The 20,455-nt window shown below is 40.6% G+C and overlaps 1 pseudogene; it reads right to left on the bottom strand.

The window, feature by feature from the left end:
• Positions 1-2,566: 2,566 nt before the first annotated feature.
• LOC101684329 lies at positions 2,567-3,563 on the bottom strand (annotated as a pseudogene).
• Positions 3,564-20,455: the final 16,892 nt, after the last annotated feature.

Here is a 20,455-nt window from a genome sequence, read left to right as displayed (position 1 = left end):
AGGTGACTGTTATACAGTGAAAGCATCCTTTTGTGTGGAGAGCATTGCCTGGATAAAAAAAAGCAGTGAATCAGCATAGATTAAGGGTCACAATCATGGACTTGGCTTTGGTTCAAATCCTGGCTCCATCACTGTCTCAGTAGTAACAGAAAAGCAGAGTGGGGCATTTCTCATTCATGTGACAGGAATTCCGGAAGGAGGTAGTTGAGGGTGTCTAGGGTGGAAGAGAACAGGCCTGTGACACTATCAATAGCCCGCATTCCTATTGTCTCCCTGTTCTACCCTCTGGGACTTCATTTCCATCTCAAGTTTGCTTGGGGCCAATGTCATGGCTCTACAACTTCAGTCATCACATTTTAAGGGGGAAGATGGGAAGAGAGCAAGGCAAGGCGTCAGATGGTCATTGTCCTTTCAAGGAGCTTCACAGGAAGCACCTCTACCCCTAAACTGCATCTATAGCTCATCTGTAAGAGCTTTCACATGGCTATGTCTACCTACAAAGAAGGCTGGAAAGGGGATATTGGAAGCTGACAAGCTGCTGCTCCCTCCACAGTCTGGGTTCTCTTACTGAGGAATAAGAGAACAGATACTGTGTAATTAATGAGAAGGAGCTCGCTGCCATCAACACTTACTAGATGTGTGAATATAAGCTAGTCTCAGTTGACTTACCTGCCACTTAGGAAAAAATAGTGGCTTCTTCCTCACTACTATACCAGGGAGGGGTTGTGAGAATAAGTGAAATATTTTGCATGAAGTACCCATTGCAGTCCTAGGCAGATAAATATTAGGAGTCAGTGATCTAAGAAATGAGGTCCTCAAATATGCTCAGCTTTTCTGCAGATTTTGGAAATGCAAATTAAAATCTCAACAGGACGTCATGTTTCTCTCCCTTCTAATTGACAAAAATTAAAATAAACAATAATGTACACTGTTGGCAAGTTTATGGGGAAATGGGCACTTGTAAGCTACTAGAGAGATAATTGGAACAATGGTTTGGAGGGCAATTTGGCAGCAGTCCTCCTAGGAATCCACCCTAGGGAAATACTTGCGCAAAAGTATAAGGAGACCTGTCTGACAATGGTCACTGAAGTACTGCTTGGATTAGCAAAAAAAAAAAAAAAAAGAAAAAGAAAACAAAAAAATCCAAAAAACCCCCAAAGAAACAGCAAAACTAAACATATCCAAAAGAGGAATGTTTAATTGAACTGTAGTGCATTCATACCAAGGCCCACTATGCAGAAAATTTAGAAGAAAGAGGAAGATCTGTGTGTAGGTAGTGACAAGGAAAGAGAAAAGGGAAGAAATGTGAAGATTTTTTTGTTTGTTATAAAGATTTTATTTATTTATTTATCAGAGAAAGAGAGACAGAGCACAGGCAGAAGTGGTAGGCAGAAGCAGAGAAAGAAGCAGGCTCCCTGCCCAGCAAGGAGCCTGATGTGGGACTGGATCCCAGGACGATGGGATCATGACCTGAGCCAAACGCAGCCACTTAACTGACTGAGTCACCCAGGCATCCCTGAAGACGTTGTTCAATGAAAATAGTAAGTTACAAAATGACATGTAGAATATAATGTCCTATATTTAAGTCATTCTATACTGCACTCTAAATCTCTCTTTTCTGTTTCTCTCTCTATGTCTATATCTATCTATCTATCTATCTATCATCTATCTCTCTATCTCTCTATATATACTGTTGGGTTGGTGGCTCCCGGAGTGCAGGAGGAACAACAGAAATGATCGCTTGGGCCGCCATCCTCCAGCCCCCTCTCCCCCCTTCCTCAACCTGTGACTCTCCCGCCAAAAGGATGTATGCCCACGTCGTGTCTTCATAGGTAACCCGATACCTATGCTGGAAACAGAAGTATTAGGAACCCCCACCCCATACCCTCCTGATCACCAAATACCATACCATATATGGATGTGAGCCCATGCCCTGCCTTGGCTGGATAAAAGACCCCCCGCCACTTCCCTCCCAGTGTGTCTTCTCCGATTCCCCTTTCCAGAGTCACAGAATCTCGCTGGAGGGTGCCCACCTCCTCCTGGCGCGACTTTCCTGGCTCGCCTTCACCTGAGCCCTGAAACTTCGCCGGAGAGTGCCTTTGATAAATCTTGCCTTGCACCCACCTTGTCTGGTGTCATGTTTACCTCGCCTGTGAAACTTTGCATATACTATATATATGGATATTGTTATATATAGGCATACATAGGAATACATATGTAGATACTTATAATTGTGTAGCTAGTGGTCTAGAAAAGAATACACCCAACATTGATCACTTCTTGACTTGGAAAAGGGAAATGGTCAAAGAAACTTAATCTTTAGCTTCGTCTGTAATGATTTACTTAAATGATATTTTAGGGGAGATACAGTATACTTTATTGATGGTACCTGATAAGGTAGGGGTTCCCAAGCCCCTTCCTTTCTTCAAGGGGTCTGAGATGGAAACTGTGGAGGTCAAGAGATTCTCAGTGTATTGGGGGATGAATTGAGGCAAGTACTCCCCTGCAGCTGAGGACCTCTCTCTTCCTCTTGCTCTTACTAAGGCTGGTGGTCCAGGGGGCTTTCTTACTCCTTGGAGGCCATGTGGACCATAATGTCCACCTTCTGGTTGCTATAACTAAATTCATTGTCATACCAGGAAATGAAGTTGACAAGGTGGTCAATGTAAGCAATGTCAGCCCAGCATTGAAGGAGGAAGAGTAGGTGTCACTGTTAAAGTCACAGGAGACAATCTGGTCTTCAGTGTAGCCCTGCATGCCCTTGAGGGGCCCTCTGTTGCCTGCTTCACCACCTTCTTGATGTTGTCATATTTGGCAGCTTTCTCCAGGTAGCAGGTCAGATCCACGACTGACACATTGAGGGTGGGGACTCAGAAGGCCATGACAATGAGCTTCCCATTCAGCTCAGGAATGACTTTACCTAAAACCTTGGCAGTGCCAAGTAGTAGGGATGATGTTTGGGGCAGCCACTCAGCCACTACACCAGTTTCCAGTTTCCTAGAGGGGCTTTCTATGGTCTTCTGGGTAGCAGTGATTCCATGGACTGTGGCCATGAGTCCCTCCATGATGCTGAGGTTGTCATAGATGACCTAGGTCAGAGGGGCCAAGCTATTGGTGGTGCAGGAGGCATTGCTGACAATCTTGAAGGAGCTGTCATACTTTTCATGGTTCATGTTCTTCACAAACATGGGGGAATCAGCAGAATGGGCAGATATGATGACCTTGGCTCTACCCTTCAAGTGAGCCCCAGTGTTCTCCATGGTGGTGAAGACCCCAGTGGACTCCACAACATACTCAGCACCAGCATCACACCTTTTGATGTGGGGATCTCACTCCTGAAAGATGGAGATAGGCTTTCCACTGATGACAATTTTCCTTTTCTCAGCCTTGATTGTGCTATGGAATTCGCTGTGGTTGGAATCATACTAGAATATGTAGGCCATGTAGTTAAGGTCTATGAAGAGGTCATTCATGGTGACAATATCCACTCTACCAGAATGGTAGGCAGACCTGGTAACCATGTGCCCAATAAGGCCAAATCCATTTAGTCTAACCTTCACCATCGTGTTTTGGGACACAGCTGACACTGCACCAGAAAATGCAGTTGTCTACTGAACAGGGAAGAGCAGAAATCCATGATCTTTATAAGTGTACATTTTTATTGTAATATTATTGGGAGGCAATTTTCCATGGGTCTCGTATTTATACTTTATGTCTTATGGGTATAGACACCAACACCTTTTTTTCCAGACTATCTGTTCAAGGATGTCTGTACAGCAAACAGTTTTGGAAGATAGGGACGGTTGCTTTCTGAGACAAGGATAGGTTTGTCTGCTGGCCAATGTAGTAAAGATAATGCCCCCCTCTGGGACAAAGTTTGAGCAGTTTGCTTGTAGTCCCTTTAAAAGATTGAGATTTCCTAAGCCTAAGGTCACTCAGGTCTGTTGCAAACCAAGTGTGTGTGCTGCATCCACCTGTGCTCAACCCCATGTCACCCCCTTGGCACTTAGGAGTCAAAAGGAACTCATGCAAACACAAAGCTCATAATTTCTGGGAGCAACAAAATCCTTTGTCTCTGACCTGGGAGTCTTATGTCTTCCACTGACATCCATGAGATTGTGGCAGGCTAAAATCTCAGCATGTTTACAATGTAGTGTAAATACTGAATAAGTGGACTCACATGTAACCAGCACCAGATCCAGGAAAAGACCATCACTAGCATTACAAAAATCTTCTTGATGTATCCTTCAGTCAATATCGTCCCAAGGGTAACATGCTCTTATCTAGGGCATGGATTAATTTTTACCTGTTTCGAGTTTTACATAAATGGTATATATTCTTTTGTGTACATTTCTTGCAGTATTATGTTTATAAGATTTATTCACCCATTTTGTTACAGGTAGTTCATCATTATCATTGCTGTGTCAGTAAACCACAATTTACATATCTATTTTTAAAAAAGATTTTATTTATTTGACAGAGAGAGCGAAAGCAGGAACACAAGCAGGGGGAGTGGGAGAAACAGGCTTCCTGTAGAGCAGGGAGCTTGATGTGGGGCTTGATCCTAGGACCCTGGGATCATGACCTGAGCTGAAGGCAGACACTTAATGATTAAGCCACCCAGGTGCCCCCATATCTATTTATTGTTGACAGAAATTTGTATTATCTCTGGGTTTTCACTACATAATTATTTTATACCACTTTTAGTGAGATAAAATTGACACACATCACTATGTGAGTTTAATGGTTTGAGTTACAAACACTGTGAAATAATTACCTCAGTAAGTTTATAGATGGATCTATAGCATCCATCATCTTACACAGATACAATAAAAAGAAATGGCAAAATTTTTTTTCCTTTTGATGAAAACTCTTAGGATTTACTCTGTTGACAACTTTCCCATATACCTTATAGCAGCAGTAGCCATGCCATCATGTTGTATGTTTTATCCCTAGTACTTATTTATCTTATCTTAACCACCTTCCTGAATTCCCTTGATTATTTCTTTTTTCTAAAGGAGAATATATCTATATATTGTTTGTATGATTTTCATTGTGGGAATTTTCAAACATGCACACAAATAAAAAGAATAATATAATGATCCTGTATACACTCACAACCCAGCTTTAACAAGTATCATCTTCTGACACTTTGTTATAGTAAAATTATAATTATAATTTAATAATATTTAATAAATGAATCAGACTTTTGATTCCCTGAATTGCTTTCAAGATGAGAGCATCTCTATGATGGAAGAGTAATACCAAGTCACTCTCATGGTCTCATGACTTTAAGTACATTTATATGCAGTTGACATCCAAATTTATTTCTCTGTCTGAAAGCCCTCTGATGACATCCAGATTCATATATCCATCTGTCTCCTTCATATGTCTATCTCTGCTTGGATGTCATTTTAGGTCTTGTTCCTCAGAAGCAGACCTCAGATGAGGGTTTGTGAATATGATCTATAAGGGGTCACTCTTAGGAGAAACTAGTAAGGCAATGGAGGAAGCAGGATAGGGGCAGAGCAGGTGAGGAAACCAAGCAAGGGACAGTTCCAGGCAAATTTCTGGGGAAGGTGGGTTCAGCTTGGTCCCTACAAACATGCTTTGGAGTGTGGTTATGACTTGAAGTTTGTTCCAGTGGAAGAAATGGGAGCTGGACTATTATATTTTTCCACTAATCAACCATTGTCCAAGGTGGCTTTGGGGGTGGGGACACAAACTCCCAAGCACTTCCAGCTGGTCAGTAGAGCACCAGCAAGGTCTGCTTCTGAGTCTATTAGATGTCTCAGACTGAATATGCCCAAAACTTTTGACACTCCTCCTCCAACTCCCATCCCACAACTCCATCTTTTTAGTTACTTACACAGAGCTCCTTGGAGTCATCCATGACTCTTTCTGTCACACCCCTGGTCAGTATATCAAAGAATCAGGTTGGCTCTATGTCTAAAATATATCCAGAATCTCCTCATCACCTCCACTGCTGCCCTGTTAAGCCACTATTGTGTCTCACTGGAACGACTACCTGAGCTTCTTTGTCTCCGGGTGTCTATGCTTCAACCTTCCTCCACCCATCTCTTCTCAGCAAAGCAGAATGAAAAATCCTGTAAAAGTGGAAGTGATCATGTTAGTCCTCTGATCTAGTCTTTCACTGGCTCTCCACTTCCTTAGCATAAGTTGAGATCCTCACACAATGGCTTACAAGGTAGTCCCCTCTATCCCCTACCTGTTTACTTCTTGCCCTTCTCTCCTACTGCAGTCCCTGTCCCTGCCTGTGGCTGCATGCCCTCCTGGCTGTCTCCTGAACACACCAGGTCTGAGACTAGCTGATCCCTCTCTTCTGCCTGCTACAGTTTCCTCCCAGATAATCACATGTTCCCTCCCTCATCTCCTTCAAGATGGCTCAGCATCACTTTAGGGAAGTCTGCTTGGTCAGGGCTATTTAAAATGACCTATTCTCCATTTCCCTGTACTCCTTATCTCTTTTACCTTCTTCTATTTTCTCCTTTATACCATATAACTCACTGTCTTATGTGGATTGTTCACTTGTGTCTCCTCCCACTAGAAGATAAGCCCCATGAGGACAGAAATTGTGTGTTTAGTTCACTGATGTATACCAAGCTCCTGGAAGAGTTCAGATATGCAATTTATGCTTAATAGATATTTGCCGAGTGAATGAATGTACTTCTGTAGACTTTAATTTAATGATACTATCTCAAAGGAATATGTTTGGATTCAAGACCAGCAGTCTTTTAAGTTGTGCCCCTTCAGTGACCAGTCAATGGAAACAGATTGTCCCCAAGGAGGAGCAGTTACTTGGGCCAGGCAGCTTCCTTCAACTAATGGCCGTTTCTGGGGAGGGACTCAACAGTACATCCTAAGTGGCATCTGCCATGCCACTATACAGTGAGTGCCTCAGTCATAAAGAGGGACTCTGGATGGTCTCACAGCATCCACCATAGAATTTCCTTTGTCCTCTGAGGTGCACTTGTTGCATGTCCATTCACCCCTTCAGAATTCTCCTCGTTTTTTGTTTTTTGTTTTTTTCTGGGGAAATGTAATTACAAGAGTAAGGTTAGTCAGATGAACCTGGTGCTCCAGCTGTCTTAGGACCCCAGTTGATACTCATTTTCCCCCTCCCTTGCTTTCCATTCTTGATTTCTCTCGGTCTCAGCCAGCACCTCTCCTGGCCTCCGTGACTTACCTGATGGGGTAACCCAGGAGGAGTCAACTCTGTAGAGTCTGAGCCTCTAGTGGAGTCTGCCCTCTGCAGATTGTTGCTGCTTTTGTCCACTTACCATCAAAACTGGTCAGGGAAAGATGAAGAAGCACCCAGTGGTCACCTGGGTACCCTACATGTTCTTCCTTACCACACTATATAACAGCAGCCCTGCCTCTTCCTGATCAGGGTCAGTTACTCTGCTAGGATGGTGACCCATCTCCTGGCTTGCTAGTCCTTTTAGCACGAGTATCCTAAAGTTGGTATTCATACCTTAAAGCTTAATGGGATACTTTCATCTCCTGGTGGAGTATTCCCCTTCTTAGGAACCAGAAAGTCTAGAAACACAGAACCTAGAATTACAGAGACAGAAGTACAGTTTCTCCAAGTAAATCACTGGAAGTGATGGTGTATGGGGCCGCTTCTATGTTCACTACAGACCTATTGATTTTATCTACTAGAAACACAGTACTACATAATGGTCATTGATTTAGGATATGTGTCACATTCTAGAGGACAGAGACTCATTCTTGCATGATGTTATTTCTCAGCTGGCACAGTTGTTGTGCCTTGAAAGGATCATTTAACTACTCTCTCACACTGCCAGTTTCTTTGTGGTAGTGAATGCAGTAGAACCAGTAGACCCCATGGACATGAGACCACTGGGGGACCACCTTTGCTGTAAAGTAGGTCTTTTGGTTCAATAGGACATAATGAGGGATCTTGTATTGGTGGATCAAGTGCTCTGTAAGCCCTATAAGCAGGCTTCAGACTGAGACCTTGAGGACAGGACAAGCAAACTCGTACTTGGAATGTGTGTTGCTTTGGTCAAGATGAATAGCCATGCCTTTCAGAGTAGAAGATGTCTAGCGTAATTAACCTGCTATGAAGTAGCTGGTTGGTCTCCCTGAGGAATTGTGCCATAATAGGACCATTGGTCCCTGTGGTTGGCATATTGGACATTCGGTAGCAGCATTAGTCAGTGCGAGAGAAAATACATTCTGTTGAGCCCATGCATGACCCTCACACCTGCCATCATTCCCTTTCAGTTCACATACTTATTTGGTCAGCACTCGAATAGTTAATGATGGAGGAAGGCTGAGCCATGTGTCTATTGGATCTTTTACTGTCTTTTCTGTGATGGACATTAACATAAAATATGAAAGTCATTATATTTCATATTCACTTCAATATGTCTATTCACATGCTTCTATCTCAGAGGATTCACCCATGTGGTTCAGGTATTAGCTTATGGAGAGAAACTGGTGGTGGATGGCATGGAATGGCCACTTGCTTATGTCATTACCTGCCCCTCTGGACCTGTTCATGCCTCATCCTGGATCTGCCTTGTCCATCTTACAAGGGATTGCTATTGGAACCACCCTTTCTTAAGACTCCGAGTCTCATAGAACCCAGTTTATGGCACACTATTCTGGTTGCAGAGTCGCTTGCTGCTTCATTTATCACGTATTCAATCTTCGCCTGCCCCAGAGAATACCACCAACAGCAATTTTCCTCCCATCTTTTTTTATTGCAGTAAAATACACAAACCATAAAGTTAATCATCTTAACCATTTTTGCCTATACAATTCAGTGGTAACAAGTACATTCATATTGTTGGGCAACCATCACCACCATCCATCTCCATACTCTTTTCATCCTACAGAACTGAAACTCTGTGCTCACTGAAGAGTAATTCCCCATTCTCCCCTCTCCCTGACCCTGGCAACCAACATTCTACTATCTGTCTCTGTGACTACTCTGTGTACCTCATGAAAGTAGAATCATACAATATCTGTTCTTTAGTGTCTGTCTTATTTCACTTAGCATAATGTGCTCAAGCATCATCTGTGTTGCAGCATATGTCAGAATTCCTTTCCGTTTTAAGACCAAATGATATTCCATCGTATGTACTCACCACATTTCGAGGAGCAGCAGTTTTTTGGATAGTGTAAAATTCTGTACTGCTGACTTATTCTAGAACTCTAGAGTCTGTATTGTGATTCACTTCCTGGAAATTATATAAACTTCACTGGACATCTTTTCCCATTACAAATACCTCAGATCCCCAGATTGTATGGCCCAAGTAGCAGGCCTGATTTGCTGCAGAGACTTTTTTTGCTCTAAGCCCCATTAAAGCTGGTAGCCTTTTGTGTCACTCAGTAAAAGGGTTGGAGAGGTTTCCCAAATGGGGAATATTTACCCCCCAGAACCTGAATAAGTTTACCAGGCATTGTGTAGGATGCAATAATTTGTTCTTTCCCCTGAAGGGGATATTCCACCATGGCTCAGACCACTAAAAACTTCACTGATGGGTAGATTCCTGAATAGGGTTTATTTCACATTGTCTCGAGCACATATAATGTGATTTGATCCTATTAACTTAGTGTCATTGATACACGGACCAATGTGATGCTCTTCAGGATGTCTAGCCAGTTGAAGTCTCTATGAGCCTTAGAACACTTAGTCCATAGGTTTAAAGGAAGGAGAGTTTACATAGCCCTGGGCTAAGCCCACAAATGCATAGCTGTTGTCATCCTGGGTGGATACAAACTGCTCTGGTTCTCATTTCTTAAAAGTATGGAGAAGAAAATATCCTTCAAATCAATGGCTGCATGCCATGTAACCAAAGCATGTTAATCTATGGTACAGGTGCTACATCTAGCACAGCTATCTTTGGGGCTATGACCTGGTTCCATTTGAACTTAATCCACATAATTATGGATCCAATATCTTTCTTGGTTTGGCAGGATCAGATTCATGAATTAGATGAGAATATAATGGAGATGACCCCTCTTTCCTTTAATTGGTCATTCTTTCCAATAATTTATGCCATTTCCCCTGAATATGATATTGTTGCTGATGTAACCTCTTGATGAAGAGCAGAGGGGGCTATGTTAGAGGGGCTATTTCGCTTGGTCTTCCCCACCATGGTAGCTCTCACATTATGAACAGAAGAACCAATGTGGGGATTGTGCCAACTGCCAAATATATTATTAGATAAGTCCATGGATTCAGTGAATCCAAAAGGCCCCTAGCCAACACTACTTATAACTGCCCCCAAATAATTGGAAGACCATGATAGTGCTTTTGTTCCATGAGTATCAAAATTGCATCAGACACTGTGTCCAAGAGCCTTCAAAATCTTTGGGAAGCAATTCCTTTTCCAGAAGGTCAGCCTGTAGGGGATCAGATATGGCCACAATATTTCCTAAGGAAGTATAAATTTAGGTCCCAATCTTATATTAAGGTTGGATTATGAAAATATTTTCAGGGGCGGTATTTCCACCCCCACTCCTGCCCATTGTCCATGTTGAGACAAGGACATTTGTGCTTTCTACTTACATGGGGGACATTTTCTTTTCTAGTTTGCCTTATACTGAGGTATAATATTCTGCAAGATGTTTTTTTATGTGGGGTGTTTCTGATTCCCCATGTAGTATGGGTCCTGTCTTCTGTCTTTATAGGCAAGTCATCAAAATGAAAGCTCTTTGCCACAGTTAGTGACATTTGGCTTTGTGAGATGATGGTTTCACTCGTGCTTATCTCTCTGTCATCCTGATTTCACTTTGCCTTGGCTTCTGGAGATTTTGGTTGCGTTCTTTGTCTTAAATTCTTTTAATTTTTTAAATTATTTTTTTTGAAATAAACATATAATGTTTTCTTATCCCCGGGGTACAGGTCTGTGAATCGCCAGGTTTACATACTTCACAGCACTATGTCACACCATAGAGCATACTCTCCCCAGTGTCTATAACCCCACCCCCCTCTCCCAACCACCCCCCCTCCACAGCAACCCTCAGTTTGTTTTGTGAGATTAAGAGTCACTTTTGGTTTGTCTCTCTCCCAATCCCATCTTGTTTCATTTATTCTTCTCCTACCCCCTTAACCCCCCATGTTGCATCTCCACTTCCTCATATCAGGGAGATCATATGATAGTTGTCTTTCTCTGATTGACTTATTTCACTAAGCATGATACTCTCTAGTTCCATCCACGTAATTGCAAATGGCAAGATTTCCTTTCTTTTGATGGCTGCATAGTATTCCATTGTGTAGATATACCACCTCTTCTTTATCCATTCACCTAATTATGGACATCTAGGTTCTTTCCATAGTTTGGCTATTGTAGACATTGCTGCTATAAACATTTGGGTGCACGTGCCCCTTAGGATCACTACGTTTGTATCTTTAGGGTAAATACCCAGTAGTTCAATTTCTGGGTCAGAGGGTAGTTCTATCTTCAACATTTTGAAGAACCTCCATGCTGTTTTCCAGAGTTGTTGCACCAGCTTGCATTCCTACCAACAGGGTAGGAGGGTTCCCCTTTCTTCACATCCTCGCCAGCATCTGTCATTTCCTGACTTGTTAATTTCAGGCATTCTGACTGGTGTGAGGTGGTATCTCATTGTGGTTTTGATTTGTATTTCCCTGATGCCGAGTGATGTGGAGCATTTTTTCATGTGTCTGTTGGCAATCTGGATGTCTTCTTTGCAGAAATGTCTGTTCATGTCCTCTGCCCATTTCTTGATTGGATTATTTGTTCTTTGGGTGTTGAGTTTGATAAGTTCTTTATAGATTTCAGACACTAGCCCTTTATCTGATATGTTGTTGGCAAATATCTTCTCCCATTCTGTCAGTTGTCTTTTGGTTTTGTTAACTGTTTCCTTTGCTGTGCAAAAGTTTTGATCTTGATGAAATCCCAATAGTTCATTTTTGCCCTTGCTTGGTGATGTTCCTAGGAAGATGTTGCTGTGGCTGAAGTCGAAGAGGTTGCTGCCTGTGCTCTCCGCAAGGATTTTGATGGATTCTCACATTGAGGTCCTTCATCTATTTTGGGTCTATTTTCATGTGCGGTGTAAGGAAATGGTCCAATTTTATTTTTCTGCATGTGGCTGTCCAATTTTCCCAACACCATTTATTGAAGAGGCTGTCTTTTTCCCATTGGACATTCTTTCCTGCTTTGTTGAAGATTAATTGACCATAGAGTTGAGGGTCTATTTCTGGGCTCTCTACTCTGTTCCATTGATCTATGTGTCTGTTTTTGTGCCAGTACCATGCTGTCTTGATGATGACAGCTTTGTAATAGAGCTTGAAGTCCGGAATTGTGATGCCACCAACGTTGGCTTCCTTTTTCAATATCCCTTTGGCTATTCGAGGTCTTTTCTGGTTCCATATAAATTTTAGGATTATTTGTTCCATTTCTTTGAAAAAAAAAAATGGATGGTATTTTGATAGGAATTGCATTAAATGTGTAGATTGCTTAAGGTAGCATAGACATTTTCACAATATTTGTTCTTCCAATCCAGGGGCATGGAACATTTTTCCATTTCTTTGTGTCTTCCTCAATTTCTTTTGTGAGTACTTTATAGTTTTCTGAGTATAAATTCTTAGCCTCTTTGGTTAGGTTTATTCCTAGGTATCTTATAGTTTTGGGTGCAATTATAAATGGGATTGACTCCTTAATTTCTCTTTCTTCTGTCTTGTTGTTGGTGTAGAGAAATGCACCTGATTTCTGTGCATTGATTTTACATCCTGACACTTGACTGAATTCCTGTACAAATTCTAACAGTTTTGGAGTGTAGTCTTTTGGGTTTTCCACATATAGTATCATATCATCTGTAAAGAGTGATAGTTTGACTTCTTCTTTGCTGATTAGGATGCCTTTAATTTCCTTTTGTTGTCTGATTACTGAGGCTAGGACTTCTAGTACTATGTTGAATAACAGTGGTGATAATGGACATCCCTGCCGTGTTCCTGACCTTAGTGGAAAAGCTGTCAGTTTTTCTCCATTGAGAATGATATTTGTGGTGGGTTTTTCATAGATGGCTTTGATAATATTGAGGTATGTGTCTTCTATGCCTACACTTTGAAGAGTTTTGATCAGGAAGGGATGCTGTACTTTGTCAAATGCTTTTTCAGCATCTGTTGAGAGTATCATATGGTTCTTGTTCTTTCTTTTCTTAATGTTTTGTATCACATTGATTGATTTGTGGATGTTGAACCAACCTTGCAGCCCTGGAATAAATCCCACTTGGTCATGGTGAATATTCCTTTTAATGTACTGTTGAATCCTATTGGCTAGTATTTTGGTGAGAATTTTCGCATCTGTGTTCATCACAGATATTGGTCTGTAATTCTCTTTTTAGATGGGATCCTTGTCTGCTTTTGGGATTAAAGTGATGCTGGCCTCATAAAATGACTTTGGAAGTATTCCTTCCATTTCTATTTTTTGGAACAGTTTCAGGAGAATAGGAATTAGTTCTTCTTTAAATGTTTGGTTGAATTCTTCCGGGAAGCTTTCTGGCCCTGGGCTTTTGTTTGTTAGGAGATTTTTCATGACTGTTTCAATCTCCTTACTGGTTATGGGTCTGTTCAGGTTTTCTATTTCTTTCTGGTTCAGTTTTGGTGGTTTATAGGTCTCCAGGAAAGCATCCATTTCTTCCAGATTGTCAAATTTGTTGGCGTAGAGTTGCTCATAGTATGTTCTTATAATAGTTTGTATTTCTTTGGTGTTAGTTGTGATCTCTCCTCTTTCATTCATGATTTTATTTATTTGGGTCCTTTCTCTTTTATTTTTCATAAGTTTGGCCAGGGGTTTGTCAATCCTGTTAATTCTTTCAAAGAACCAGCACCTCGCTTTGTTGATTTGTTCTGTTTTTTGTTTGTTTGTTTGTTTCTATTTCATTGATTTCTGCTCTGATCTTTATGATTTCTCTTCTCCTGCTAGGTTTAGGCTTTCTTTCTTGTTCTTTTTCTAGCTCCTTTAGGTGTAGGGTTAGGTTGTGTACTTGAGACCTTTCTTGTTTCTTGAGAAAGGCTTGTACTGCTATATATTTTCCTCTCAGGACTGTCTTTAATGTGTCCCACAGATTTTGAACCATTGTGTTTTCCTTATCATTTCTTTCCATGAATTTCTTCAATTCTTCTTTAATTTCCTTGTTGACCCATTCATTCTTTAGAGGATGCTGTTTAGTCTCCGTGTATTTGGGTTCTTTCCCAAATTTCCTCTTGTGGTTGAGTTCTAGCTTCAGAGCATTGTGGTCCAAAAATAGTCAGGGAATGATCTCAATCTTTTGATACCAGTTGAGACCTGATTTAGGACCCTGGATGTGATCTATTCTGGAGAATGTCCCAGTGCACTAGAGAAGAATGTGTATTTTGTTGCTTTGGGATGAAATGTTCTGAATATATCTGTGATGTCCACCTGGTCCAGTGTGTCATTAAAGGCCTTTATTTCCTTGTTGATCTTTTGCTTGGATGATCTGTCCATTTAAGTGAGGGGAGTGTTAAAGTCCCCTACTATTATTGTATTATTGTTGATGTGTTTCTTTGATTTTGTTATTAATTGCTTTATATAGTTGGCTGCTCCTACGTTAAGGGCATAGATATTTAAAATTGTTAGATCTTCTTGTTGGACAGACCCTTTGAGCATGATACAGTGTCCTTCCTCTTCTCTTATTATAGTCTTTGGCTTAAAATCCATTTGATCTGATATAAGGATTGCCACTCCTGCTTTCTTCTGATGTCCATTAGCATGGTAAATTGTTTTCCACCCCCTCACTTTAAATCTGGAGGTGTCTTCAGGTCTAAAATGAGTTTCTTGTAGGCAACATATAGATGGGTTTTGTTTTTTTATCCATTCTGATACCCTGTGTCTTTTGATTGGGGCATTTAGCCCATTAACATTCAGGGTAACTATAGAGAAATATGAATTTAGTGCCATTGTATTGCCTGAGGTGACTGTTACTGTATATTGTCTCTATTCCTTTCTGATCTACTACCTTTAGGCTCTCTCTTTGCTTAGAGGACCCCTTTCAATATTTCCTGTAGAGCTGGTTTGGTGTTTGCAAATTCTTTCAGTTTTTGTTTGTCCTGGAAGCTTTAATCTTCTATTTTCAATGATAGCTTAGCTGGATATAGTATTCTTGGTTGCATGTTTTTCTTGTTTAGTGCTCTGAATATATCATGCCAGCTCTTTCTGGCTTGTTAGGTCTCTGTGGATAAGTCTGCTGCCAATCTAATATTTTTATCATTGTATATTACAGACTTCTTTTCCCGGGCTGCCTTCAGGATTTTCTCTTTGTCATGAAGACTTGTAAATTTTACTATTAGGTGACAGGGTGTGGACCTATTCTTGTTGATTTTGAGGGGGGTTCTCTGTACCTCCTGGATTTTGATGCTTGTTCCCTTTGCCATATTAGGGAAATTCTCTACAATAATTCTCTCCAATATACCTTCTGCTCCCCTCTCTATTTCTTCTTCTTCTGGAATCCCAATTATTCTAATGTTGTTTCGTCTTATGGTACACTTATCTCTTGAATTCTCCCCTCGTGGTCCAGTAGCTGTTTGTCCCTCTTTTGCTCAGCCTCTTTATTCTCTGTCATTTGGTCTTCTATATCACTAATTCTTTCTTCTGCCTCATATATCCTAGCAGTGAGACCCTCCGTTTTTTATTGCACCTCATTAATAGCTTTTTTTTATTTCAACTTGGCTAGATTTTAGTTCTTTTATTTCTCCAGAAAGGGCTTTTATATCTCCTGAGAGTGTTCCTCTAATATCTTCCATGCCTTTTCTGAGCCCGGCTAGAACCTTGAGAATCGTCATTCTGAACTCTAGATCTGACATATTACCAATATCTGTATTGATTAGGTACCTCACCTTTGGTACTGCCTCTTGTTCTTTTTTTTATGGTGAATTTTTCCACTTTGTCATTTTGTCCAGATAAGAGTATATGAAGGAGCAAGTAAAATACTAAAAGAGTGGCAAGTTCCCCAGGAACATACCCTTTAACCAAATCAGAAGTGACCCCAAATCGTGGCGGGGAGAAAGGGGATAAAAAGTGGTTCAGAAAAAAAAATAAAGAAACAATTAAAAAAAAGAAAACAAATAAAAAAATAAATATTAAAAAGAAAAAAATATATATTAGATAAACTAGTTAAAAAAGTTAAAAAAGGAAAGGGTAAGAGTTAAAAAGAAATTTAGCAGAAGAAGAAAAAAATTGAAAAAAAATTAAATTAACTGCAAGACTAAAGAATCATGGGAAGAAAGCCATGAGTTTGTGTTTTGCTTTCTCCTCTTCTGGAATTCTGCTGCTCTCCTTGGTATTGAACCTGAACTCCTTCGTAGGTGAACTTGGTTCTGGCTGGATTTCTTGTTGATCTTCTGGGGAAATCTGTTGTAGTGATTCTCAAGTGTCTTTGCCCCAGGCGGAATTGCACTGCCCATACCAGGGGCTGGGCTGAGTATTCGCTTGGGTTTGCTTTCCAGAGCTTTTGTTCCCTGAATGCTTTCCATAGAGTTCCAGAAGACGGGAATGAAAATGGCGCCCTCCCAGTCTCCGACCTGGAGGAGTGGAGGGCTCGGGGCCCCACTCTTCATTGCGCCCTCAGAGAATAGCGCCCAACCACTCCCATCTCCCTGGCCTCTGGCCGCGCTCTGAGCTCACTGAGCCTGCGACTGGTTGAATGTAACCCCGAGATGGGAGCTCACTCCTCAGTTCTGTCTCTGTAGCTGGCTTCCATGTTCTAATACCTGCAAGCTCTGTGACACTCAGACACCCCTGATCCTTCTGTGACCCTGCGGGGCCTGGGGCCACGCTGACCCGGCGTGGGCTTCACCCTGGTTTAGCCTCTGGAGTGATGTCCCTCAGCAGAACAGACTTTTAAAAGTCCTGATTTTGTGCTCTGTTGCTCTGCTGCTTGCCGGGATCTGGCCCCTCCCCCCGCCGGTCTATCTTCCTGTGGCTTTGGATTCACTTCTCTGCCAGTCCTACCTTTCAGAAAGTGGCTGATTTTTTGTTTCTAGAATTACTGTTCTTCTTTTCGATCTCCCGTTGGATTTGTAGGTGTTTGCAATGTTTAGATATTTAGCTGATCTTTTGCTACCTGATGTAGTCTCAGCCTGCTACTTCTTTGCCATCTTCTAAACAGGTCCCTCAGTTGCTTTCTTATCATATGAGGTGAATTGTGTCCTTCCAAATTCAGTGTGTTGAACCCCTAACCCCAACTACCTCAGAAAGTGACTATATTAGGGACAGGGCCTTTAGAGGGGTGATTTAAGGTAAAATGAAGTCATTAGAGTGGACCCTAATCCAATCTCAGTGGTGCCCTTATAAGAAGAGGAAATTTGGCACACAGAGAAACACCAGGAATGCACATACACAGAAGAAAGTGCATGTTAGGACATGGGGAGCAGGTGACCATCCACAAGCCAAGTAGAAAGATCTCAGGAGAACCCAAATCTACTGATATCTTGATCTTGGATTTCCAGTCTCTAAAAGTGTGAGAAAATAAATTTCTGTTTAAGCCACTCAGTGTGTGTGTGTGTGTGTGTGTGTGTGTGTGTGTGTGTAATGGCAGCCCTAGCAAACTAATATACTATGTTTAAAAAAATTTTTAAAAAATTCATGTGAGTTGTTAATGGTTTTGTAGTAGGATGTTACTCAGTAACATAAGTAGTCAAAATAACTCCTAGGTCCATCTCTTTTATTTTTATGAGTTTTTCCTGTGAATTTGTTATGAGTCATACAAGTTTATGACTTTTGTCTTCTGAACAGATTTTTTTCTCTTTTGAGTATACTATACACATTGCTTTTACTTATTTATATAGTTTTGTAATCATATTTGGTCTAATACATTGCTATTCTTTCTTTCTTCCCTTCCACCTAATTCTAATCACTTTGTTCCTACATTTGAATAATGTATATTTTCATTTCCATTATTTGCAAACTTCCTGTGTTGTTTGCTTTGGATTGCTTCTTCTTATTAGATTGTGTGTATATAATTTTTAAATTTAGTTCAAGTTATGAATTCAGTTAAAACATATATATATATATTTAATGATATATATATCTGGATTATTAAACATGGATTACTTTTTATTATTGAGTTATAAGAGGTCTTTATATATTCTGTATACTAGATTCTTAGCTGTTACATTACTTGAAAATATTTTCTTCCATTCTGTGGTTTATTGTCTCATTTTTAAAAAAAGATTTTATTTATTTATTTGACAGAGATCACAAGTAGGCAGAGAGGCAGGGAGAGAGAGAGAGAGTGAGGGAAGCAGACTCCCTGCTGAGCAGAGAGCCTGATGTGGGGCTCGATCCCAGAACCCTGAGATCATGACCTGAGCTGAAGGCAGAGGCTTTAACCCACTGAGCCACCCAGGTGCCCCAGAACCTGTCAATTTCTACAAAAAACCAGCTAGCTGGGATTTTGATAGGGAAAACATCAAATCTGTAAATCGGTTTAAAAAGGGTTACCACCTTACAAACCATAAAAGACTCAATCTCAAAAAACAGACTAAGGGTTACTGGAGGGAAGGGGGTCGGCAGAGGATGTTGGGTATATGGACACTGGGGAGGGTATGTGCTATGGTGACTGCTGTGAAATGTGTAAACCTGGTGATTCACAGACCTGTACCCCTGGGGATAAAAATACATTATATGTTTATAAAAAAATTAAAAAATTAATTTAAAAAAGTGTTACCACTTTAAAAATATTAAGGTTTCCAATTCTCAAACATAAGAGGTCTTTTTATTTATTTAGATATCCCCTAACTTTTTTCAACACTGTCCTACAGTTTTCAGCATATAAGTATCACATGTCTTTTTTTAAAAACATTTTTAAAAACACTTTTATTTATTTATTTGACAGAGAGACAGAGAGAGAGCACAAGTAGGCAGAGTAACAGGCAGAAGGAGAGGGAGAAGCAGACTTTCTGGTGAGCAGGGAAGCCTATGCGAAGCTTGAAGCCAGGACCCTGGGATCATGACTTGAGCCAAAGGCAGCTGCTTGACTAACTTAGCCACCCAGGCATTCCAAGTCTTATACTTCTTTGTTAAGTTTATAACTAAATGTTTTATTTTTGTTGAAGTGTTGGTTTTTTCCCTTGCCTAATTGTCCTAGCTGAATTTTATAACCCAATCTCAGAAGCTTTGCCTTTTGATTCAATGAAGAAATCACTTACCTAGTGCAAAATGCACAACTCGTAAGTATGTACCTCGTGGAATTTTATATCTGTGTACATGTAACTGCCAATTAATAATGGAACATTTCACCATCCTAGAAAGTATCCTCTTTCCAGTCAATACTCCTTCTCTGAGGTAACCACTACAAACTTCTTTTAACATGGGTTATTTTTGCCTACTTTTGAGCTTCATCTACATATAATCATATAGTAGCCTGTTTTTTGTTTTAATTTATTTTTTTCACTCAATATAATGTTTTTGAAATTTTGAGAGTAAGTACAGATGTTGTGTGTGCTGCCCAAATCCCCTTTTCAAGATGGAAGCACTATTTCTTAGTTGCTGGGAGTTCTCAGCTGAATTCTTCTCTAGGACTCATCCTTAGTTGAAAAGAGCAGTCTGGCTGAAGGACTGTCATGTGATTTCCTCACGAAAAATAATATCCCATTATGTGCTTGTTATTCACTTGGATATATTCTTTTGAAAGTGCTTTTCCAAGTCTCTTGTCATTTTGTCCATTTAAAAAATTGGTCTATTTGACTTTGTTTTCTTGACTTACAGGAGTTATTTATAAACTGTATATGAGTCCTTTGTCAGATATTTCTATGGTCTGAATGTTTGTGTCCTCCTGCCCTCCCCAATTCATATGTTGAAATCCTAAACTCAAGGTGATAGTATTAGAAGATGGGGCCTTTGGCGGTGATTAAGTCATGTGGGTGGGACCTTCATGATTGGGATTAGTACCCTTATGAAAGAGACCCCACAGAAGTCCTTAGTTCCTTCTATCACAGAAGAGCATAGTGAGAAGGCATCAGAAAATGGGTTATCACTTGATAATGAATTTATGAGAACCTTGATCTTGGACTTCCTAGCCTCTCGTACCATGAGTAATACATTTCTATTGTTGATAAGCTATCTAGTCTGGGGCATCTGGGTAGCTCAGTTGGTTAAATATCTGCCTTCACTCAGACTGTGATCCCAGGGTCCTGGGACTGAGTCCCCCACATTGGTCTTCCTGCTCTGCAGGGTGTCTGCTTCTCTCTCTGTGCCTGCCTCTCTCTCTCTCTCTCATGAATAAATACATAAAATATTAAAAAATAAGCTATCCAGTCTGTGATATTTTGTGATAGCAGCTCAAATCTAAGTACACCTTGAGAATATTTTCTCCCAGTGTGTGGCTTGCCATTTCACTTTCTTAATGGTGCCTTTTGATGAGTATAAGTTTACATTTTGATGAGGTTCAATTTGTCAGGTTCTTTTTTTTT

This window comes from Mustela putorius, unplaced genomic scaffold, assembly GCF_011764305.1.
Source record: "Mustela putorius furo isolate JIRA1106 unplaced genomic scaffold, ASM1176430v1.1 tig00000253_pilon_pilon_pilon, whole genome shotgun sequence".
NCBI classification, from domain to species: domain Eukaryota; kingdom Metazoa; phylum Chordata; class Mammalia; order Carnivora; family Mustelidae; genus Mustela; species Mustela putorius.
This window is presented reverse-complemented; position numbering and strand designations above follow the sequence as displayed.